General features: G+C 40.4%; 1 protein-coding gene and 1 pseudogene across 1 annotated transcript in view; one reads left to right on the top strand and one right to left on the bottom strand.

Moving 5' to 3' along the window:
* FOXO3 (forkhead box O3) overlaps positions 1–26,685 on the bottom strand; it is a 124,445-nt gene that overhangs the window by 42,498 nt on the left and 55,262 nt on the right. The gene's annotated exons all lie outside the window — the stretch shown is intronic.
* On the top strand, positions 22,054–24,922 carry LOC100600867 (annotated as a pseudogene).

The following is a 26,685-nucleotide window of genomic DNA, read 5'->3' as shown; positions in this document are numbered from 1 at the left end:
TTAATGCTTTGTGCTTCAAGTCTCATGCATTCTTGCATTCTTCTAAATTCTATGCACAACACAGAATATGCAGAATGATCTTCCAGTTAACTCATTTATATGGATTATATGGACAGGTCTTAATACAATGAGTAGCATTTGTATTCAAAGTACAGTCTATTTTAGCTAAAATGTTCTCCTTTACAAGCAAAATACAAGAGATTTTGACTGTACAATGTACTTTTTTCTGTATTTTTTTTTTGTGGCAATTCTAGCCCTCCACATACACCACAGGCTTGAGGATGTCTCTCATATACTCATATTTTAAGGGGTGTTCACATATTCTGCAGTCCTCACATGCCATCCTGCTTGCTATGGGAGCAACCAAACCACCAGGGGAACATAAAGACATATTAAAAATGGAGTAAGGTGAATTATACCTTAAATATGTATCAAGTAGTCATCACGACTGTCTGGATAAGTTGCCTTATTATTCCATAAGTTAAATATGCGAAAGAAAAATGCCACAGAGAAGTTGAGACAGAGCTTTACAATGGGAAGAGGCTTTAGAGTTTATCTGACCCAGTGGTTTTCAAACTGTTTATGGAGCCCTAGAGGTTCTTTAGGGCTCTGAGCAGGGAGAAGCTGACCAACTTATCAAAATTCAATGTGCCAAATTTACCAAATTGATTTCTTTCAAAAGCACTAGTAAGAATGTTTGGGTTCTGTACTGATGATGAAATATTTTAAATAAAATCAGTAACTTAAGTTTAAAGGCATAGTAAGAAAATCAAAATTAGCTACAACAATCCCTTCATATTGAAATAATTGAGTTTCCAGTCAGTCAAGGTGGCTAACGCTTATAATCCCAGCACTTTGGGAGGCCAAGGTGGGCAGATCGCTTGAGGTCAGGAATTTGAGATCAGCCTGGCCAACATGGTGAAACCCTGTCTCTACTAAAAATATAAAAATTAGCCGGGCGTAGTGGGGTGCACCTGTAACCCCAGCTATTCAGGAGGCTGAGGCATGAGAATCAAACCTAGGAGGCACAGGATGCAGTGAGCCAAGATTGCACCATTGCACTCTAGCCTGGGCGACAGAGTGGGACTCTGTCTTAAGAAGACAAAAAATAAAGAAATACCGAGTTTCCAAATCAGTAACTGGGAGCTCAATTCCTAGAATTGTGCCCAGCACATAGTAGGGCAAAATATATATTTGTTGAATGAACAAATGAATAGGATCCATTAACTTTTTAAGAAAACCCAACCTAAAAGGGCAAGATCAAAGCAGTACAAAGTCAAGACGCCCAGAAGGCATTACTATAATAAGCTGTATGATTAACCACCCAAATTTTCTATCTATTAATTGTACATACGAAATTGTGAAGTATCAAAAACCTCAAATTGACTAAATGTCCTAAACAAGCTATAAAACAAATGCTAAAATGTTCACACAAATGAAAATGATGCATTAAAAAACAATTTAAACATCAAGATAATGCACATGTATTTACATGAAATGCTCACATTTTTGTTAATGATGATGTAGATCTTTGTGAATTTATTTAATACGAGTATGTGCTTAGTAAAAGTTTAGTTCATCAACTCTGATCCAAATTGTATACTGCTGTTAAAGCATTCAGTGACCTGACGTTAGTAAACTACATGGGGGATCACATGGCTAATGAGTAGGTGTGGGGATCCTCATTTCAATTCAGCCTGTATGTACTGTTGCCCTAATTATGACAACTGAAAAATTCGCCTGTCCAAGACTGTCCCTCAGGCTTACTGTGCTACAGCCCTCTTATTATCACACAATATCATCCCTACCTTTCTTATCCAATGAAAGGAGTTTCTCTGGGATCACTGCTCCTCCCTTCCTCTTCCTCACACCCACCACTTCCTCCAAATTCTGATGTGAAACCCACTACCTGCAGCAAGACTGGCTCCACCCTGTTTGGACCATTCCTGTGGTCCTCTGCATCTGGGAGCAGATGCTCCATGTTTAAAAACACAGCTGTCTTTTATGCTATGTTTTACTGTTTTGAACTAGTCTCTGTCTCACAGGTGTATGGTTTTCTGTCAGATTCTGCCCCTCCAAGGAGACTGTAAAGTCAAAGACCAAGGAGTGAGTTCTATGCTCTTTCTGAACCTCACAGTAATTGATTCAGTTTGATTCACAGAGTATTGTGTTCAATAAATATTTAGAAAGTAAAATCTACAGTGTTATGCCATAGGAACAGCCAAAACCACAATGTATTGATCATTCAAGTTTTGTCTTCTTAATTGATAAGTACTTTTAGGAAGAATTAGTCCACAATTTATTGAAATTAAATAGAAAAGAAAGGTACGTAAGTAGTTGCAGTATCTGGATTTTATTTATTTATTTTCGGCAGGGGGAGGTTTGGGCTAAGCTCAACCAGCAGCAAACCAAACCTGTTTGAGGCAGGGTCCACCTCCACTTGCTCCTTTCTGAAGGACCACTGTCGCTGCTGTCACCTTGGGCCACTGTACCCAGGCTTAAGCAGGGTTTTTCATCCCAGGAAATGCATTCTGAGGGCAAAGTACAGAAAGAAGATGGTCTCACTGGCTTTCTCTCATTTCTGTCCAATGTATTTGTGGCCAATAAACTGAGCTTCTGACTTTATTTACAATGCCACACACTTTAGGTACCTGGAAATAAAGGCTTTCCCCAAAAGTCAAAAAGCTAAATGCTTGGACAGTGTGGCAGCTAGTGGAGTTCTTGTTTCAGTGCCCAAAGAGGTCCAGGAAAGAGATTATGCTTTGCATATGAAAGGAAGCAGGATTTAGCCTCATCCACCCAGTGCTCTTCTCTCACCCAGTGGGAGGCAGGGCCAGAAAGGAGAATGCTCTATTTTCAGGTCAGAGAAGCAAACTGGTGCCAGGCCTCCAGGCGTCTCCAGTGAAAAAGGATAGATCCTGAGGTTATGTTTCCTCTGGGTCCATTAACATGAGAAGTCTCCTGTTATAGGCCTGTTTGTCCAGAGGGAGCCCAGCCTCCCAAGGACGGCCATCTAGACAGTGCTGACACTGCAGCGGAAAAGGACTCTAGATGGCCTGTGGAAATGAACACCCCGAACACCATTAGGCAGGACATGGTGCCATTTTTCTGACTGTAGATTTTATTAACAGAACTTCGGGAATAACTTTAGGATGAGAGAAATCACCATTCACTTTTTCCAAAGAATCTAGACCTCTAACCTAAAAACAGTAAATCGTCTTAAAACAGCTCTATACCTTGTTGTGTTGGGTCCTATTGCTTCTTGTCCTAACTGCACAATATGAACAGAAAACAAACTGCAAGGTAAAAAAGCAAAACTTCCACAATGCAATGCTTGCCCAAGTCGTCTGTTGTCCTCCAGGTGCCTTGAAAACTGCTGGGGCAGTGGGAGAAGGCTGGGTATCACAAACCTCTTTTCCTGGAGTTACTTATTTTTTGACACCACTTGAATAGAACCCTAAAATATCAAAGCTGTAGGGGACCTTCAGCTTATCCACTAGCTCAAGCCCATCATTTTAGAAATGAAAACACTGGTGTCCAGAGAGCTAAAGTGCCTTGGACATAAAGGCACACTGCTAGTTAAAGGCTGGGTCAGGACCCACACTTCCTACCTCTGATCCCAATGTGTTCTCTTTTCTCTGTAAAGTTTTCAGACCTTGTATTTAGTAGCAGAATCCTCTTCCCAAATGAAATCTTGGACAAACCTTAAAAGGCATAGCAAATGAAAAGTGGAAATGCTCTGGTTAAAGGGGGACACAAGGTCCAGGGCCCTCAGGCCCCCCTACCAAGAGTCTGTGGGGTTTCTTAGGACTGCATCTGAAAATGACTCGTCCACACCCACTTCTTCTTTACACTCTCCTGTCCCATTCATCTCAAAATGCCATAGGGATTATGCAGGGGAAACATGCAAGCATGCATATAATGACATTACTGAAAATGAGAAAAACAGGGTAAAAAGTTACTCATATTCTAATTACCCTAACTTAACCTTTTTTGACATTTTTATATTTTGTTTTCATTTTTTTCTTCTAAGTATATTTATTTCACAAATTCGGAAACACAATTTTCTTTCCTGTTCTACTGATTTAACATTGAATATATGTATTTTTAACACACTAAACTTTCATTAATACTCCTGAGGATTTCAAGATGTTCTTTCTGATAAATGGCTACCTTCTAAAATATGCCACAAAATTTGAACATTTTATCAACTGAAGGGAAAATATTTTTAAATGAGGATAATATTAACTACAGGGGAAGAAAACCAAAAAGCTACTAGAGAGGAGACCAAAAGGGGGAAGAGGCAAAGCCAGGCCATGAGGAGAGGATGAGCTGCTGACTCTGAGGCAGGGAGAAAACATCAGGGGGAAAGACAGACACTAAGGCAATTCTTGGTGGAAATAAAGTCTTCCAGAATCACGACTCTAGAAAATGAACTCATTCTATCATTATCAGGAGTCTGATATGTATAATAAACCTGTATAGGCTTAACTCATCTAATACTGCTTTTATATACACACCCATAAAACACTCAGAGGCTAACCACACCTTTCTATTATTGAACCAGCTTTGCCCCCCAGTATTCTGGGGGAGAACCACGGGACTGGATTTTGACACTTAGCTGTAATAAGGTTAAGCAGGACTCTGGAACAAAGCCCTCTGTCTGGTTTCTAGGCTGGTTTCTGGCTTTGTGTTCTGTATTGTGCCACTGAACCCAGCAGCACCTCGAGAAACTACTGATTCACATGTTCACAAGGAGCTCATCAAACTTAAATGTAACGCAATTTTTTCAAGTGGTGCTAAACTACATAATTAAGGAAGACAAAAACAGGTAACAGAAAAATAGCCTCTCCACTTTCTATGTGTTCTCTCAATACCTCAATTTATTTTATTTCTTTCACAGCTTTGAGGAAAACCTCATTAAGGGAAGATATAAAGTTGTAAACTAAAATAAAGGACAGAGGCAATGTGGCTGCTCAACGCCCAGAAACTCTCTCCCTCTGAAGAAGTCTGCATCTCTCCCAGTCCATTCCTACATGTCAGAAAGATCTGCAGGTCCATTTACACAGCCTCCTTATTCGGAACAGGGGGATTTAAATAGAGGTGGTTCAGTGGGACCACCTGGGAGGATGCTGCAGAGCTGCCCAGGTGCCAGGGTCCTGTAACCTCTCAAATTCTTCCAAGGATGCAAATCAGGCTGGATGGACACAGAACATGAAGAGAGTCCTCCTCCAGAACACAGCTTTTGTGAGTGGCTGCCAGGCTGGCTGGTCTTTGCTTCCTGTGGTTTCTCACCTGGCATATGTCAAAGGAAGATCCCTTATTCTCTAATCCTCATCCTCACAAACTTCCAGAGCACACCCTGGAGACCTCCATCCTTACTTAAAGGAGGAGGCCACTTTCCAGGATGCACAGTGGTGAAGGGCTGGTCTGGTCTAGTCACCGCCTTCTGAGAATCTACGATACTAGCACATGAGTGCTGAAAAAACACTCTGAGATGCTTGGTCTCTTGCCTCATGCATCCCCCACCCCAGCCCGGTTCCGATGGGCTCAACACAGGGTTTGTTCTATTCCCGAATGTTTAACCTGTAAGGATGCTGGGTTTACCCTTCCCCTCAGCTAAATGAGCTCTCTAGAGCATACGAAACAGTGATCTCCTGTTTAGAGATCTAGTGAATAAATACCAAAGAAGTGGAAATCTGACACCTGTATTCTCTGAGAGATCAAATTAACACTTGATGTGTACATACTGCACAAGCTCATTACCCCCAACATCTATGAACAACATCTATACACTAGGCAACACAAAGACTGGGACCTGGGCACAAGGATCACTTCAATCTCCAGGTCTTCCTCCGCAGGAGCAAAGGGAGGCACAGAGGTGCTAGTCACATTTTGGAAGCAGCCCATGAACCCAGCCCTCAGAACAATCTGTCTTCTCACTCCCCAGATGGAGGGCTTGCTTCCCTAGCTGAGGAGTGACAAGCTTAATCCTGCTTTGTGCGGGAAGACTGACAAGATTACCACACAGACAACCAATCCAGAGTAGAAACAGCTTTCTTTTTTTCTGAGAAGTCTTATCAAGGAAACTAGTTCTTATACACAAAAGCTTTGCTTTCTAAAAATCTCCCTCCAGTCATTGTAACCAACTCATCATCCATGACCCAGCCCAATCCCTCTGACAGAGGCAGTAGGTCAGCACGGTCCAGAAAACATGAATTCTGCTTTATCTAACTGCCTGTAATTCACACAGCCTTACTTACCACCATCCACCTCTACTAACCACGAGGGCTTCCCCCATTATGCAACTGTACGAGTGGCCAGTCGTTTCGCCACCCTGCTGCAAGGTGCAATGCTATGACAGGATGTGCCTCTCTAGCAGAAAGGCAAGGCACCTCCCAGCACCTCCTGCAGCTCAGCTCCTGACATGTCTAAAGACACTTCTTGTTATAGAATCATGACATTTTATTCTTTTTATTGTGGTATATTTAAAACAAACAAAATTACACAGATATATAACAAACACCTGGTATCCACTGCTCAACTTTAGCAAATCTTAGTATTGTGCCATATTTGCTTCAAAAAAATTTTTTAATGAAATAAAATATTCCAGATACAGGTGAAATACCCTTCATATTCCCTCTCCTCATTCCATCTCTTTTCTACCTTTCTCAGAGGCAACCACTACCACTATCCTAAAGCTAGTATTTATTTATTTATTTTTTTTTTGAGATGGAGCCTTGCTCTGTTGCCCAGGCCACAGTACAGTGGTGTGATCTCGGCTCACTGCAACCTCCTGGGTTCAAGAAATTCTCATGCCTCAGCCTTCCAAGTAACTGGGATTACAGGCGCCTGCCACCACACCTGGCTAATTTTTGTATTTTTAGTAGAGATGAGGTTTTGCCATGTTGGCCAGACTGGTCTCGAACTTCTGGCCTCAAGTGATCTGTCTGCCTCAGCCTCCCAAAGTGCTGGGATTACAGGTGTGAGCCACCATGCCCGCCATATTTATTATTTTATAAAATTTTAAATTCTTATATGAATATATATACATGCACACAATGTATATATCAATGCATTATATATAAAATACATAAACATTATATATAAAATTCATAAACATTATATATAAAATACATAACACTGCTCACATATTTTAAAACTTTATATAAAAGGTATACCATCCATATTGTTACATACTTGCATTTTTTGCTTAACTTTAAAAAATATTAAGTTTCAAATATATGCAGAAGTAGAAAGACTGTTATAATAAACCCACCCCCATGTACTCATCATCCAGCCTCATGATCCATCTTATCTGTATTTAGATTCATATCTATCCCCTACCCACTCATTCCCCCTCCTGACCGTTCAATCACTCTGAAACAAATCCCATACATGCAAAAAGTTTAAAGGTCTCATGACTGTTGGAGTCGGCTTTCTAAAGAGAAGCCAAGGCAGAAGGGGGAAGGAAGGACCCAAGTACACAACCTCAAGCACCCTAGACATTATGGCTCAAATCATTAGCAGATGGATCAAACAGGCAAAGAGGAATGCCAGCTGTAGTCAGGCCCAGTAGTCCGAGTGTGAGTTTCTCCTTTCCCAGTGAATTTGGGGCAGGAAAGGAGGTCATCATCCCTGACCCTTTCCATTGCCCACTACCTTCAATCCCAGGTCAGATTCTTATCTCTGAATCCTTGCACCACCCAAGATAATATCCTCATCACATAGAAACCCCATCTTCACCCTCCTTTATATACTCAATACCTGAACTGCATCTCTTGATAAATTCACACACACACACATCAGCAGTTGCTAATGTTTACCAAGTGCTTTCTTTATGTCAGGCATTTTTTTTTTCATGCCTCCTATTGCAAATTAACTCATTTTACAGACGAGGAAACTGTGGCACAGTGGAGTTAAATAATTCCTCCAAGGCCAATAGCCAATAAATGAAACCACATGTTGGACCCAGATGAACTGGCTCCAAGACCCATATAATAACTCACGAGGCCTCCTTAACAAAAGGACCAGTTCCATGTAAAGAAGCCACACACTCATTTGAGGTTTGGAGGCAATCAAAACTCTGCTAGCAAGTATGTGATATAAATCTGGGTAACTGAGCCAGACTGAAGGTTGCCTGTGAATTGCTCTGGGCAATTGGTTCTCAGCTTTTTAACTTTTTTTTTTTTTTTTTGAATTGACTTCTGTGCAAGAAAAGTAAAAAATAGTACAAAGGTAGACAAAAGCCATTCATTAGTCCAGTTTCTCCCTCCAACTCTACCCTCAACAGCTACTTATAACAGGGAACCAAGAAAGAGTAGATCATGCTCTTAATGCCTGAAAACACATGACCTTCCTTCATCTTGAGAATGTGCTAGCACCATGTCAAAGAGCTTCATTGTACTGCATGCACAAAAGGGGGCAGAATTATAATGACCTAAGTATTTGACCTTCATGTAGTAAATGCATCAAAGCCTGGCTCCCTAACAATTTTTTGTCATTTATAATAGAAACTGTTTTTTATGCAGGAAATGCCATTTTTCTTTCAAGGACAAAACCCAGAATTTTACTCAGCAGTTTTTTTAAGTTGCATATATCTTAAGTGCTACATTCTTGATAATAAACATAAAATCTTTTTTTTTAAAATCAGCAGTTAAGACAAATCCTTCTCTTCTATTTGCCAATGCCACAAACACACACACATACACACACACACTCTCATACCCACATTCCCTCTCTCTCTAGTGCATGAGTGAAAGTTCTTATCCAAAGCAGGCTAAGGATTTTTCACTGTGATCACATTGTTTACTTGTAATTTATAAATGAGAATAAACACTACTGCCTCAACATCTCATTTTATTTATCCAATCAGTATTTATGGAGCACTGAGTATCAAGCACTATGCTCAATGCTAAAATATACCAGTCAACAAGATGCTCCTTAGAGTTTTTGTATTTTGAATATTGAGAAGAATTTCCTCTTTTGCTTAAATTCCTGGCTTTTGAACCCTCAATTAAGAAGATATCTTCCAGCTGAACTTTTACTTGCTTACGGGGAAAAAAAAATTTACAAGTGATGGCAACTGGGTAGACAAGACACAAGTAAAAACTGTAATATACTAACATACGATTTCGCAGGTTTTTAAAAAGTTTTATAAAACACATATAAACCATTTAAAGTTCCAACTTCATTCTTGGTAAAGTAAAAATCTCTCCATATACCCCTCCAAAAGAAGGGGAAAAAAATACTTAGGTGTCCACCAGGAAGTTGACGTTTTCTACACTGTACTTGGCTTCTCTACATCTATAAGGGTCAAGCAGGATGACCTGAAAAAACACTGCCAGTTGACACCAGCAGATCACTAGTTCAAACATAGTGCCAGCTTTCTCTATTACCATGTGCTTCACTTGCCTTTGGTATGTCTCACTGTCTAAATTTGGGAAGGAGAAGGAATTTCCGCAGGTCCCATCCTGACCCAGGTGCAGGAAAAGGCATCTGCAGCCATATTATGGTGCCTCAAATAATGCAATGCACAGTGGGTTAGGGGAGAGAGAGAAATTACTCAAGAATTATGTCAGATAAAACTAGTTTTAGAAAAGAGCATAGTTGCTATTATATGGTAAAGTATTACATTTCTGTATTAATTTTTTCAGACTGCTAAAATGCCACAGGCTTCGTGGGCAGTCTCTCAGATATGGAGAAACTGGCTGTTGACCTCTCCTGTTCCCCAGCTACCCCTTACTTATCCTCTGTCATGCTGTTGATCATGGTCTGCTTCCAAAAACAAATTTAAGGCAGCTGGGACTATACTTGGCTAATCTCTATAGTCCCCATAGCGCCTAGCACCGTGTCTAAAACAAACTCACTGCTCACTAATATTTTTTATTTTTACTTAAATTAAGGAGGCTTTCCCTGGTGTGATACAATGTGAAAGCACACAGCACTACCCAACTAAGAAGGCTGAACCTGAGTCTAATCAAGCCTCTAGAGTTAATTTCCAGTTTCAGGAAATTCAGGCGATAGAGGAACCAGATAATGACACCACAAGAAAACAGATATATCCAGAATGTGGGACATTCTGCAGGACAACTGACCCAGTTTCTGCAACAAGTCATTGGCATGGAAAAAGGGGGAAGAGGTAGAGCAGGGAATGGCCCTTGATTAAGAGACATAATATCCAAATGCCATATGTGAATCCTGATTCTAACAAAACCATAAAGAACATTTATTTTGTACAAGGGAGAAATTTTTAAAATTATACAGTGGGCATTAGGTGATACAACAAAATACAGTACCTACAGTTAGGTGTGATAATGACCCTGGTCAGGTAAGCATATGCCCATGTTCTTCTGTGCATACTGAAGTATACAGAAGTGAAATATCTGAAGCCTGGGATTTGCTTTAAATTCCTCATGAAAGGAAAGGGGGGAAAAATGTCAAGAGAGAGAAAAAAAAACAATGTGTTTTCAAAGATTATAGGATAATTGAGAAAGCAGAAAAAACCTGGACCAACACTAGCTTGTCTTCATGCAAATCCTCACCTCTTTTCCTCCCTCCACCTCCTAGAAAATAAAACCATATACAGAATTGCATATGGATTGCGAGGTAGCCAATTGTAGACCAGAGGTGGAAATGACCAAGTGTATAAGTCAGGGCCCTAAACAGCAATACTCCATTTATCTGGAGATGGCGTGGTAACCTAAATCATCCAGAACACAGACCGGCACCTTCCACACTGTGCTGGTCCAGATCATCACCAATCAGACTTTACAGACTAAATTCCAACATGCAGAAACAGTGTCTGTCTTGCTTGCCACTATTTCCCAAGGTGCCCATCTACATAAAACACACTCGAATGAATGTGAGTAAATGTACTCACAATCCTAACTACCTCAGTCTTCTGAAAACCAGTTGATTTGGAAAACACTGATGGTTCATGATGATAAAGTAAGTTCCAGACTTAATTTAAGAAAGCAGTATAATTTAATACATTTTAGAAAAACTACTATAAAATGTCTAAAATAAATAGGCTTAGACATTTACACATGTTAAACAAAAAGAAAAAACTCCCTATGGAATGAAAAGCAATAAAGGAACCCAAAGCCCAAGATTATTTTTTGCATTCTAATCAATTAATTAATAGCCTTGTGGTAATGACTGGTTGAGAAGGAGTACAATGACCCTTGGTGGCAAAGAGAGAGAAAATAGGAAGAAAGGGCAGCAGAGTTTGAGAAGGTCTAACAGAGCTTTTCCTTCCTCCCTTAAAAAGGTTTTTTTTTTTTTTTTAAATACTTAAAGCAAAACATGTTGCAAAGAGTTAGTTACAGAGACAAGCGATAAGACTTATGCATGAGTTGAGACGACTTAGAGAAAGGAGGTAGACTGGTAGAACTAAACGACCCAACAAGGACAGGCCTCCTCACAAGATCACAAGAAAGTTAACATAAAAGGATAGGCAAAGCTTCCTTCTACTACTTCCTTCCACTCCAAAGCACAAAAGTTCAGGTGATCTCACTACATACAAAGGCCCAACAGCTCCCTTGAGCAGCCAGGTCTGCAATACTACCCTAGCCACCTCAAATGTTCAAATTCCCTTGAAAGTCTCACAGCCACAAAGACAAACCTCAGGCACTGCCTCCCCACTCACCAGTCTAACGCAGTCTCTCTTTACCACTTATCCCCCTCTACTCCTATCTAACACCCTTCTCCGTCCTCTCAAGACTGTTCCTTATTCCCCATTTTCACCATTCTGCCTTCTTCCCTTCTCTTTCTCTTCCAGCCTGCTCTTCCCTGTTTCTGCCTTCCTTGTACCCTCCTCTTCATACCTTTCTCACTTTGTTCCACAGTTGTCCCCAGTATTACTTGTGTCCTCTAAAACCTTCCTTATCCACCAGACCTTCCCCTTTCCATGCTATACCTAGAAGCCTGTTTCTCTGAAGCCACTTGTAGTCTAGACAAAACCAGAGGAAACTATCTTCTTTCAGGAAGGGGCAACATAGAGTTTAGACCAATATAGTAGAAAAGAACTGGTCACGTTTAAAAACATTTTAAGACCTTCGAGGATGACCTGAAAGTAGTAAGAAGGTCCCCAAAGCTTCAAGTGGGCTTTTTCTATTTCAGGGCCAAAAGTACAGAATTTATATAACCAAGCAAATGTATCTGAATCAATTTCAGAGTCGGTATTTCTAATATTTTGATCACAGATTCACCATCAAGGCCACAGGAATTCATGGAGGAAAAATATTTCACTGGCTTATTATCTAAATTCCTATCAGAGGTGCCTAAAGACAAGTAATACTTTATTCATAAAAAGCTAGAAAACAACACATAAAAAGTAGATACCTTTCTTACTTAACATCTCCTGTTAGAAAAAAAAAGGTGTTAAAAAAAGATTATAAAATAATTCTGCTGGAGACATTTTACTATACAGCAAAAATATCAGCTAACTAAAGTTTTTACCTGCTCCTAATCCTTTCTGAAAAGAGGATATTTGCTTACAATATTATCATCCTTTGACTTCACAATTCCAACAAAGTTCAACATAGTGTCTAAGACAGAAAAAGAAAAAAAATAGCAAACAAAAGACCTCCCGCTAAACTGACACCCCTAACTACCAGACCTCTCCCTACTGGTAGTCTTTCCTTACCTCACTTGAATCCACTGTGCTCAGATCTTAAGAGCCCCAGAGGAAGAAGGCACCGGAAAATTATACAACCCTTATTCTCAATCTTACCTGCCTTTCCTACAGAACTGAACTGGGAGATGGTCTCCTCTATAATCTAGAGGGCAATTTCCATCTCTTTTAAGAATGCTGTCTGCTTCCTCCTTGGTCCACCACCCTCTGACTATTGCTGGTGATCACCACACCACCACCACCACCACCAATAGTAATAGATCATTTTAAATTTACTTTTTGCTAAGAACTATGCTAAGCACTTAATATACATAGCCTCAACTTATCCTTGACTAGGATTTACCTGTGAAAAATGGGGGCAGAGAGAGGTTACAGAACTTGCTCGATTTCAGCCAGTAAGCTTCTAAGGAGGTTTCACTAGAGCCCAGGTCTGTCAGATTCCAAAGCCCAAACTCTGCTGCTACATGACGCTTCGCAAAAAAGACTGTCCGTGCCTTCATCTTAACTCCAGAAGTTCAAAGGTCCCTAGAGGTCAGGAGACCACCAAGAACTTATTGTGTAAGGCGTTTTTACCCACCCAAGGTTCTTCCCATTTTTTGTCTTGGGCTGTCAGTGCCTAATGGGAAAGGATGTCCTCTTCACACTATCCCAGGGTAGAGTACTGTCTAGCTATAGCCCGGCTGCAGAGTGGGTTTAAATTCTTTCAACACTGCTGAACTTGCTTAGAACTTTGATGGCACCTCCTACCCACTCCCTGTCTCCACTCCATGTCCTGGATTCAGCAACTGGACCTGGAAAAGAGGCATCCACCAAGCAAAAAACTCAATGGTGAGACACCACTCTTCCTCCCCCAAAACCCCGAGTGACATTTCTTTCAAATAACCACCACAATGTCCTTTCCCTACTAGTTCTTTTTCTTGTGTGGGAGAAAAAGATTTTTTAAATGGGTTACTGTGGATTAGCCATTAGAAAGCCCCGGCTGAGCTCATGCTTTATCTCAGTTAATACTTAAATATGTGCAGCCAGAGACACGCTCATACAGGGCTTTTGGGGGAGGAAAGAAGAGTACATGGAGGTAATTTTGTCATTTTTCTTGGCAAAGGAGCAGCCTGTTAACAAACACATTTTGTTTTGAAAACCAGATTCTGAAGCCAAAAGCAAAAATCAATGGCTAAAATACATTATTTCTTCCCCTATCTCTGTGGAGGGAGAACCAAATAAACTCACACCAATGGGTAAGTATTGAATGATAAGAATGATAATGACTGCTGGTTATTGAGCACTTGGTCTCTGCCAGGCTCTTTTCCAGATGCTTTTACCAACATTACTTCACTAAACCTGAACAATGCTATGAAGTTCTTATTTCAAAGACAAAACAGGCTTAGGGACTCTATCTCCAAAATAATAATTATATATAATTATTTGGTACTTACTGCATGCCAAACTCTGTTCTAAGTACCTTAAATATGCATATACTGACTCATTTAATCCTCACAACAGCCCTATAAAGTACGTGATACTCTAACAGACCAACAAACCAAGGGAAGAAGTCACGAAGTCACTTGCCCAGGGTCACACAGCTGTTAAGCAGAGGATTTAAACCAAGCTTGTCCAACCCGCAGCCTAGGATGGCTTTGAATGTGGCCCAACACAAATTTGTAAAGTTTCTTAAAGCATTATGAGATTTTTTTTATGATTTCTTTCTTTTTAGCTCATCAGCTGTTGTTAGGGTTAGTATATTTTATGTGTGCCCCAAGACAGTTCTTCCAGTGTGGCCCAGGGAAGCCAAAATACTGAACACCTCTGCAAGGTACTCTGTCCTTAGTCACTGAGCTCTACTGCAAAATAACTACCTGGGCTTTTGTTTCTTTTACTTTACCTTTTATTTCTGTGTTATTTCTCCAACAAGACTGGAAAATGTACTACCTGGGCTTTTGTTTATTTTACCCTTTTTTGTTTGTTTTGCATTATTTCTCCAATAAGACTGGATGCTCTTGAGGACAGAGACCACTTTTCATACCCCCATTCAGCCATCAGTATTATAAGCCAGCTAGGCAGTCATCAATAAATAACTGAGTCTCGTGTGATACGCAAGAGATCCAAGTGCAGGGGGCTTCTCACTCCCAGTTCCACTACCCTGCCCAGGCCTCCAGCCTCTCCCACCTCAGTGCCCCAAGAAAGCCCTGACCAGCCTGTATGTGTCCATTTGAGGGATATGTGAGGGCAGACTAGGACAGTCTGAAAATCGTCTCACATAAGATCAGAATCCTTTACTTCCCATTTCCAAGCCACTGGAAAGCAAACTCACAGCAGCTGAACTGCCAAATCTTGCTCCATTCCCCTACCTGCCTGCCTGGTGTCTGTGACAGTTAGGAAGCCTCCCTCCTACTAGACTCAGGAGAGACCTTAGAAGCCACCATCCATTAGTATGTCAGCACGCAAGAGGGTGTCTACAACCACCCCTGCCCTACAGGATAAAAAACAAGCCCTTTAGCTAGGTCATTCATCCTTTTTGTCTAAAAAAACTTGGTGTCACCCTTCAAGGCTCAGCTCACATACCACTTGCAAGGTGAAACCTTAGGAAATTACCCTGGTTTTAAGTATCTGGTTAAAGGTAAGTTATATCCAAATTTACAGTGGATATAAAAATCACCTAAAACCCTAACCAAAATACTGGCATGGCCAACTAGGGAACATAAAATCTCAGATTAGTGATTTAATAAGATTGTCCTGAAAGGACATTTCACTCTGAAATATGCAGAATGGGTATGCGCTTAAACTAAAAAAAAAACTACATAATCAATGATTCTTGGAAACAAAATAATCTGAGAAGGCAGAGCACTCTGTACCACTGTAACTTACAAACTGATTTTCTCTTTCTCTCTCTGGCCAGATAGTTGTTCTTCATCTCAAAAATCAACAACCTGCCTGTCTATCTCTGATACATGGCTCAAGACATTAGCCTAGGAATAAGGATTAAAATAATGAGGCTTGCCTTAAGGTAGTGACAGATATTCCAGAAAACAGTGGCCACTTGCTAGGACAGGGTGCCATAGGTATCTGGACTGGCAACACAACCTGCATCCTCTGAGATCAGGCCCTCAACCCTGAGTCCGGCAGTCAGTCATTGAGGACCAATGAGTCTGGGCCAACTGATATGCCTTACCTGTCTTGTTACCATAGAAAAATAAAAGGATTACTCATAAGTGAAATTTTCAACTAACACATTTCCCAGTGCCAAAACATTAAAATGGTAGCTGTTTAAAAAGTGTCTACTGGACATAATCTAGACTTTTCTAGACATCCCAGGATCACACTGAAGTGTGCTTCTACTTTAAATAGCCTCAGACCATTTCCTCTGCATGAAGCTCCCTCCCCCAACCCTCACCTCTACCTAGGAAGAACTGAGAGGAAAAGCAGATAATCAAGCTTATGCAACACACTAGCTGAATTCAGACATAATTCTAAGTCAAAGTGCTCTGGCTTTCCTTGCAAGGAGGCAGGAGGCAGGGAAAGAAACCTCAACATACTGAGGACCTGTGGTGGGGGGCACCCTACTAACACTACATAATCTCACTTAAACAACCCAGGACATGGTAGTGCTCTTTTATTTTAAAGAGAAGGCAAATGACTCCTGGCAAAGTTGTTGGCTCACTCAAGGCCACACAGCTGGCAGGTGGTGGGGAGGGTAGGGCTGGGTCCTGGCCTCCTGACTCCACATCACAGCATCCTTCCAAGAGAGGTCTTTCCAGAGAACACTGACACAGGCAGCAGAGCTTAGAACTCTTCTCAACACAGCTTTCCAGAGCAAGGATTTCTTTCGTTTTAGAGAAATAATTCCTTCCATCATCTTTTTAACCATCCAATCTTTTAAAAGTTAAAATTTATTGATTAATGCAAATGATTAATACAGTGAAAATAGGTATCTTATATGATATGTGAATGCACCTTTAACTGTGGTCCTGTGATCAACCTAGAATTTGCACTAGTTTTCAATCTTAAAGAGTGAAATTAAATGTGACTATACAAAAGGGGAGATCACCAATCTAGTGACCTAACAAAACTATTACTTCAATCACTCTTTTAAGGTTAAATAAAGCAAACACAAAAAAGCATGGAAATGTTAAGTAACTGAACTTTTCATGGAAACTACATAACAATTATTAAGATAAAAACATAATGGCAAGTATACGCTAACTTATTTTACACAGTTTTATCAACACTCCTGTTTAAATTATAACAAAAATCAGATAAATTTAACCCTATGCACACAGTACTCATTCAATGAATAAACTTTTTAGTATGAGTCTATAAAAATGTCAAGCAGCCAGGTGCAGTGGCTTGCACCTATAATTCCAGCTGCTTGGGAGGCTGAGACAAGAGGATCATTTGAGCCCATGAATTCGAGACCAGCCTGGGCAAAAAGCAATATCCCATCTCTTTAAAAAAAAAAAAAAAGAAAAAAGGTGGCTTGTATCTCCAATTCCAGCTACTCCAGAGCCTCAGGTGGAATAGCTACTCCAGAGGCTCAGGTAAAGTTCACAGTTGCAGTAAGCTATGCTTGTGCCACTACACTCCAACCTGGGCAACAGAGCAAGACTCTTTAAGAAAAAAGTTAAACAACTGCAAAAAAAAAAATTTTATGTATATATGAAACACCAGCACCCATTTCCACTCAGTTAAGAATGCACTTGTAATTCATTTGACCTCCACTTTTATGCATAGAAAAAAAGTTTATTTTAAGAAATATAAAATATATCTAAAGCTTCACCAAAGTGCAATACTAACTTTAACTTTTTACATTTGGATTATTTCCTGCAAAAATGAGGTGGCGATTTAATTTCTTATTTCAAACTCCACATGCAAGGATGTGCCCAACAACTACAAATAATCTTTTCTAAAAACTGCACCCATTCCAGCTGGGTCCATAGCTTTCTTCTTGCCACTATTTATTAAGCAAAAAACCTACTGGCCTGATAAAATGGATTTCTCCCTTCACATATTAAAACATAATTATAAAGCCTGATCTTCATTTGGACGTCCTTGGATTTGTACCAAAAATGCTGTATCTTTCTAGAGTAAACCGAGAGGTTTTTTTTTAACCATTATTCTATCTTAAGAAATGTCTCATCTGAAGAAGCAAAGAGATACACCCTAAAATTCCAGCAACCACAGGCTTCAAAAGCCTTTGGCTCAGATGCGGATAAATCTTTGGAAAGCCCAGGGTACAATGTGACCTGGATGTACAAACTTAGACCTTGCTCACTAAGCAGGTCAAAGAATTTTTCTCTCAGGGCATCCCGAAAACATCAAACAGATTCATGAGATGAAATTTCCTTGTCCCTGCAGCCTCAACATGATTTTATGATATTCCTGACACAGTTTATATATACAATTCAGATGCCAAAATCTTGGTGGCAACAAGGACTGCTACTTGTCCATTAACTTAATACCTATTTTCACTGAGGAATACAAATTTCTCAATCATTTCAAAGTCCATTTAACAAACAACTAAGAAAACTTGCAGACTGTTCTATATTTCTTAGATGAAAGGAGAAAACTCTTATATCAACTGTTCATTAAGAAGGAAATATTAAAAGCAGTTAGCATTATAAGAGGAGGAAGGCTCTTCTTAAGTCCAGTTTATGAATCCATAGCTAAAGACCTGAATTTCCTTCCCTTCCCCTTTATTTTACTAGCTGAGATGAATTACTCCTTGACAGACAGCACAAACTGGTATATACTTCATTTGTTATGACTGTCATTTATACAAAGGGGTGTATTCCTTTGCCTTCCCATGTGGCTTTGCATAGTACAGACATCAAAACGTCAAACACCCAGGAGCAAAACGTCTGACAAGGCCTGCCCAAGGAGAAAACAAGCTTTCCCAAAGCTGAAGCCTGGCCTGGGGGCCCTCAATGGGGCTGAGCTAGTGTCTGTTAGTCCTGAGCCTACCACAATGCTTAGGGATGAACCTGGGGGTGGCAAGCTTCTCCACCCAAACTGAGGAGGTGACACATTAAAAAGGAAAGATTTACATGTGCAGGTGGGTTCAGTAAAACCTATCTGCCATAGTATCCTCTACTCACCCACAAAGGATCCTATAACTCCTATCCACTCACCAATGACCCAGAAATCATAAAACGAGGCCAATTTATAAGCTAATCAGAGTAGGCTCCTGAGACGACTATGGCTCCTGCTGTCTCTGCTCCACTCCTTCCCGATGGCTATCCCTAGCGCATCCCCACAGTCCTCCCCAAACCCAGATGCTGGAAACCATCACCAGGTTCTGGCAGGCTTCTGAGGCATGCTGTAGCCCCATGATATGTCCAAGATGAGATGGAAAACGGTGCCACACACTGGAGGTGGACACAGAGGGTCCATCCTTGCTCTCCCACTGTCCTGGACATGGCCCACCCTCCTGCTGCTTCCACTGAAGCTCAGGAAGGGAAACTCTTCCAACTTTTTTTTTTTTTTTCTAAAAGGCCCTCTTATGCACAATTCCAGAAGAATCAAGTTTCTGAAGCAATGCCTCAACGAGAGCCACAGCACACGGGAGGCCCGGCTCTCTCGCAGACATCATGCAAAATGAGTCACTGCATCTACATCTTCTGCTATTGCTGCTGCCACCCTTGCTCAGAGTAAATGAGGAAGACAACTGATTCACATGCGATCCGCGGAAACCGATGTGTGAGATCAGCACAGCAACAGGGAAGGGGGCGTCCAGTAAGAGTTCCTCACATGGGCCCCTTCCCTAGAGGGGCAGAAAGGCGAAGGAAACAGAGATGTTAAAACAAAACAAAACAAAACAAAAAAACACCAAAAACAATATTGGTGGGGGAAACAAGTTCTCAACTCAACCAGATCCTTGCAGTAATTCTCCAAGGGGCAAGGACATCTTCCTCTCATTTGACCCCAAAAGGAAATGTCTGAACAGATCCCCTCTCTCTCCCTGCCCACCCTGATTCGAGTAGACTCTCAGGTACAAAGCAAGATAGAAAGCTTCGCTCTCCTGACCCTCCAGCTCTCCAAGAGGAAATAAAGTCTCAGATACCCCTGCTTTTTTTTTTTTTTTTTTTTTTTTGAGACAGTGTTGCTCTGTCGCCCAGGCTGGAGTGCAGTGGCATGATTTGGGCTCACTGCAATCCGCTTCCTGGGGTCAAGCGACTCTCCTGCCTCAGCCTCGTGAGTGGCTGGGATGACAGGCATGCGCCACCACACCCAGCTAATTTTTTTGTATTGTTAGTAGAGATGGGCTTTCATCACACTGGCCAGGCTAGGATGGTCTCAAACGCCTGATCTCAAGTGATCCACCTGCCTTGGCCTCACAAAGTACTGGGATTACTAGCATGAGCCACCACGCCCGGCTGCCCCTGTTTCTGTCTTCCCGACTCTCCATACAAAACTTGCCAGTTACTCCTTAGCTGCCTCAGGCCCACAGCCTCCCCTAATGTCACATGAACATGACTGCACGAGACTCAAAGCCAAGCTCAAGAGGAATTCTTTCCAGTACATCCCTGTCACTAGGCACTACCTACCTGGCAAAGTACTTATGTGGCCTGACTTCAGGAGAGCTACAGACCTCTCACCTTCAATTTTCTCTTCCACATACTTCTGAAATGGACCATGCCCCTGTGAGGCTTCAGGTAGGTTTCTCAGCCCTGGCACTACTGGCATTTTGAGCTGGACACATCTGCTGTGGGCCTCTCCTGTGCACTTCAGGATATTTAGCACTGCACTCCAGCCTGGGTGATAGAGCGAGACTCTGTCTCAAAAAAAAAAAAAAAAAAAAAAAAAAAAAAACTAACATGGTGAAAGATTCATCCCAATAATTTTTCACTACAGTAGCTGAGGTACTTCATATGCACTATACACATACTTGATTCTTTCTTCTAGACATTGCCTTGTGAATTGGATTTTGAACTGTGCTCCCGCCATGGCCTTAAGAATGACCAAGAAGTCCCTGTGGCTTGATGACATCTGATGTCTTTGAGACTCACACAGCAGGCAGTTGGCAAGGCAGCGGGCTTACTCACACAGGCAGGGGTTCCACGAGTCACCCCAATGACTACAGCCTGAATGAACTGCTGCTCCTCGTGGGCGCTCCTAGCTCTGCAGGCAGAGCAAGGACATACAAGCATAGCTTTTAAAGTGCTTAATGGTGATTATGCTGGTTTGGTGATTCACTAAGCAGTACAGAATGTGCCCAATTATACACTCTATTTTTTTCCAATCTTATTTCATAAACCCCAATTTCACAGGAACATAGATTTTCCATCCAAACAAAATTATCTAACTTTAACAATTAAAATACTAATTATCCTCAAAATCCTCCTTTGAAATGGGGCTTTAAATAAGATATGACTTAAATAGGCATTTTAATATTTTTGGTTGTATCATTCATTGAAACATCTAAGAAGTGCCTTCATTTTGGATAAAGTGGGAGGCTACAGGCAAAGAGAGTATTGAATGTCAGTAATAAAACACTATTCAATAAAAACACCAGTATAGGCTCTGTATCAAATAAAACTTTTATCAAGTAAAAACATTTACAATATTAATTTTGTTCTCCCCTACTCCCACCCCAGGTTAAAAACTACAACTTAAAATCTTTTCATAATAAGCTGCCAACAGCAGCTGCTATTGACTAAGAGAAAGAAAAATAAAAGAAAATTGTTATTACTATAAACAAATTATTCGTTCTTTCCAAGATAAATAATGACTTGATGTTCTCATTCTCACAATCAGAAGCGTGGCTTCATAATACTAATTATCTCAGCTCCACCAGAAAACTATCATGCATTCAAACCCACTTGCTGTGTACAGCCCTACCATCTACCATCTATAAAGTACTATGGGAGAAATACAGGGGTCCTATCTGCAAAAAATGCAGGTCACTTCAGTCTTTGGGAGAAACTTCTGCATCCCACATGGAATAAAAAGATGCCACTTACCACCAGATATTTTCCTACTAAAAAAATTTTCTCCCTCCTATTTAAGGAAAAGGATAGACAAAAATTGTATCATATTAAAGTGTTAAGGAAAAATGTTCCACATGTAAAAACAAATCAAAAGGCACACGAAACCACATTAAGACCTCAAAGACAGGAATTAGTCAATTATACTGTGTATTTCTAGGCTCCTGAGTACAAGCATGGTCTGTTTTTCTGACCCAAAAATCTAATAAAAGAATTTATTAACTTAAAGATCTAACAGAGGACACTGTTAGAAATTGGTTTGGGGAAGGCACCATGCTCTCGGCCAAGGAGTTATTTAACTCTTCCGCACTAAGAATGGATCTGTGATGATTCACCATGACTACAGCAAATCAAGCTTGGCCCTATCCTTTGAATTTAACCTGTAAGGACAGACAGGTTTAGGATATGAAACCCCAAGAAGATGGTGCCACGTCTTAGCTTGCCATGTACAGAAGACTGATTTGCCAGGCTTTGCAACCAAGCTTAAGTGAGATTTAGGAGTAAGACACGCCAAATTAGAACTCTTAAGGACCATTAATCACATCCTCGTGACTTCAGATACACCAATACAACATATGCTTATGTAGGTCTGGTCTTTATTCTTAATCAGGGGTATTAGCTTCCTACTGCAACAGTCTATAGAAAGAATTGTTTCAAAAGTGGGGCAAGCATGGTTCAGCCCATTCATTATTTTTAGTAATTAAAAAATACAGATATGACTATGAAAGTTTTGTTATTCTTAGACGCAAATAAACAGATGGCCAGTGAGGAAATGAGATCAACTTTACATCTGAGAATACACTATATTCCACTTTCAGTTTCTGAATGTCAAAGCTTGGGAGACAAATCCAAGAATCCAACCTGTAACTAGAATAGGAAAACTATTTTTATTTCATTTGTTTGGCATATTCCAACTGTTAAGAAGTAGAATAAAGAGAAGTAATGCCTAGCAGGGCACAAAGCACTTAGTTGGTATTTAATAAGTATTATTTGATGACTAAAGAATGAGAAGAGCCAATTATTCCAACAAAGACTAACATATTGAAAATTCAGGTGTCTCTTCTTCAAATCACAAATGTCCTAAGTTAGAAAGTAAAGAATGCCATGTCTGTGTTATATAAGCAGAATGCTTCCTGCCTTGCCCCCACGGTTACACTGACTTCTTTTTTCCTCTTCCTATACCGGCTCTGCTTTAAAGAGTAATATAGTAGCAGATTTTGGCATTGGCATATTTATTATGGATTCCATCTATGACAGAGGAACAACTAGAAAACCAGACAAAACACGAGACAACTGTTTTCAGACATTGGACAACAGGCAGCATAGGACTTAATTTCTGAGAATAGTGAAACGTATGAGACAAGCCTTGAACTTATTTGCCTGAACTTATTGCCAGGAGGTAGTGTCCAAGCCACAGCAAAGAGAAGGGGGAACACAGAGCATGTCAGTCTCACTGAGTAGAGGTAACACAGGTTAGTAATCAGAGAAGCCACATTCAAGGAGGCCAAAACGGCTAGAATTGGAAGGGCAGAACACCCAGAAGAGAGCAGCACAAAAGGATCGGTTCCTAGAGTCTTAGACTGATCTGCACATCTGTCAAAGGAAACTACTTCAAGTTAGGGATACAAGCACCAGAAAGCAGTTGGCCTAAGAAGTCCTAGAGTTCACACAAAGCTAGCAATAGTTCATGTTTCCACCAGCAACAAAAACAAAAACAGTTCACAAGACACACAACATCAGGTAAAGTCCTCCGAAGAATACTGCCTTACGGCGGATAAGTACTCGGGCTACACCATTCCTAATGGGTGCTCTGGAGCCACCCTAACAAAGTTTACATGCTAGCTTCAAAACGATACGACTGATTCCAACTAACTTAACTGCATGCCAGAACAAAGTCTAGCGCTTTTGAAAAGAATACAACAAAATCTAGCACTGAATGAAGTAAAATTCCCTCTCCCTCATCTGCCGCTGCTGCCTCCTTCTTCTGTGGTTCCTGGTGCTGCTCATGTGCTCGTTCAGTGTGGACCTGATACCTCTTTTCTGAAGCGGCAGCTGAGGAGACCCCGGTGCTCATCATGGCTGACAAAAAGCCCCAGGAAGGAGTCAAGACTGAGAACAACAATCGTATTAATTTGAAGGTGGTGGGGCAAGGTGGTTCTGTGGTGCAGTTTAAGATTAAGAGGTATACACCACTTAGTAAACTAATGAAAGCCTATTGTGAATGACAGGGATTGTCAATGAGGCAGATCAGACTCTGATTTGACGGCAACCAAATCAATGAAAAAGACACACCTGTACAGTTGGAAATGGAGAATGAAGACACAACTGATGTGTTCCAACAGCAGATGGGAGGTGTCTACTGAGAAGGGAACCTGCTTCTTCATTCCAGAACTCTGTTCTTGCAGACCAAGATTACATTCTCAAGTAGAAAACTGCAATTTGGTTCCAATACATCCCCGACTACTACAGCATCGTTTTCTCTGTTTGTTCATTTCCTCCTTCTCCATTCTTTTACTGTACATAAAAGTAACTGGTATATGTGCACAAGCACACTGCATTTTTTTTTTTTAACAGCCAATGGTATGTTTTGATTGACATCAAGTGGAGACAGGATGGGGAAAAATACTGATTCTGTGAAAATACCCCCACTCTCCATTAGTGGCATGCTCATTCTGCTCTTATCTTCATATTCCAGTAAGTTATTTTGCTCTAACAACAACAACAAACAAAAAACCCATAAAAATCCTTGCATATCTTGTTCAACTGGAGAATTTTCATATTTTTCATTGATCATTGTAAAACCAAAGACAACCTTATAACTTTTTTGTACGTAGCTGTTACATGTAGGGCAGTCTGTCTTTAACTAGGGATAAACTACTCTAAAAAAAAAAAAAGAATCCTATATAGTTTTCCCTTTAAGTGTCTTGCTGTTTAAATAAACTTCTTGTTTAATATGAAAAAAAAAAACTATGTAAAATTCACAATGCCTGGTATCCAAGTAAAAATTACAGGCATAACAAAGGAACAGGAAAATATGATCCATAAAAATGAAAATAATCAATCAATTAACAGACCCAGAAATGAGACAAGATGATGAGACTAGCAGACAAGGGCACTGAACTAGCTATTATAACAGTGCAGCTTCTTTAAAAAACAACTTGGCAGTTCCTCAAAAGGTTGAAGAGAGTTACCACATGACCCAGCAATTCCCTCCTAGGCATACACCCAAAGACATGAAAATAATATGTCCACATAAAAACTGGTAACAAATGTTCACAGCAGCATTATTCATAATAGCTAAAAACTGGAAACAATTCAAATGCCCAGCAACTGATGAATAAATAAAATGTAGTATATCCATATAATGGATTATTATTTAGCAATAAAAAGAAATTAAGTACTGATAAATGCTACCAACATGAATGAACCTGGAAAACATCATACTAAGTGAAAGAAGGCACTCACAAAGTACTACCTATTATATGATTCCACTGATATGAAATGTCCAGAAGAGTCCCTATGGACTGACATTTCATATCAATACAGGCTGAAAAGGAGTGGGGTACATGGGAAATGACCGCTAATGGATACAAGGTTTCTTTGTGGGGTGATGAAAGTATTCTAAAATTAAATTGTGGATGCACAACAGATAGTTGCATAACTCTGTGAATATACTAAAAACCATTAATTTGCACACTTTAAACTGGTAAATTATATGGCAATGTGAATTAGGTCTCAACAAAGCTGTTAAAAAGTTATAAATATGGCTGGGCGCAGTGGCTCACACCTGTAATCCCAGCACTCTGGGAAGCAGAGTTGGGAGGATCGCTTGAGGCCAGGAGTTGAGACCAGCCTGGCCAACATGGTGAAACCCCATTTCTACTAAAAAATGCAAATATTGGCCGGGTGTGATGGCTCACGCCTGTAATCCCAGCACTTTTGGGAGGCAGAGGTGGGTGGATCACAAGGTCAGGAGATCGAGACCATCCTGGCTAACATGGTGAAACCCCGTCTCTACTAAAAATACAAAAAATGAGCCGGGCGTGGTGGCAGGTGCCTGTAGTCCCAGCTACTCGGGAGGCTGAGGCAGGAGAATGGTGTGAACCCGGGAGGTGGAGCTTGCAGTGAGCCGAGACTGCACCACTGCACTCAAGCCTGGGTGACAGAGTGAGACTCCATCTCAAAAAAAAAAAAAAAAAAAAAAAAAAAAAAACATTAGTTGGGCATGATGGCACATACCTGTAGTCCCTGCTACTCAAGAGGCTGAGGTGAGAGAATCACTTGAACCGGGGAGACAGAGGTTGCAATGAGCCAAGATTGCACCATTGCACTCCAGCCTGGGTGACAGAGTGAGACTCTCTCTCAAAGGAAAAAAAAAATTATGAATATACTCTATGTAGTAAGAAGGTAGAGGGGAAAAAGGCAGGAAAATGGAAGATACAAAAGAAATAGACCCAGTGGTACTTCTAGTAAAGAAAAATAAATTTAAAAACACACTGGATGGGATTAACAGCAAATTAAACATTGCAGAAAGATCAGTAAATTATAAGACACAACAACAGCAACTAACCAACTAACCCAAATGAAGCACAGGGAAAGACTGAAAATGAAACTGAGAGTATCCAGTGATCTATGGAGACAATATTAAATTGTCTAACATATGTGTAATTGAGATCATAAAAGAAGAGGAAAGAGGGAGAGGATGGAAAAAAAATCTGAAGAAATAACAGCTGGATTTTAAATTTTTTTATAAAAAACTATAAACACTCAGATCCAAGAAAAACTCAACAAACTCCAAAAAGAACAGATGTAATTAAATAGGGCACATTATAATAATAAAAACCAGTGATACAAAAAAAAAATACTTAAAAGCAGCAGAAGAAAAAAGACATTAAGAGAAATAAAGATAGAATGAGCAAATCACTTTCCAGAGACTATGTGAGACAATGGAGGAACATCCTTACTAAGAGAGGGAAAAAGCTACCAATCTAGAAATTTTACCTAATAAAAATGTCCTTCAAAAACAAACATAAAATAAAGACTCTTTGAGGCAAACAAAAATGAGAATCA

This window comes from Nomascus leucogenys, chromosome 3 (assembly GCF_006542625.1).
Source record: "Nomascus leucogenys isolate Asia chromosome 3, Asia_NLE_v1, whole genome shotgun sequence".
NCBI classification, from domain to species: domain Eukaryota; kingdom Metazoa; phylum Chordata; class Mammalia; order Primates; family Hylobatidae; genus Nomascus; species Nomascus leucogenys.
Note: the sequence above shows the minus strand (reverse complement) of the source record. Positions and strands in the feature narration are given on the sequence as shown.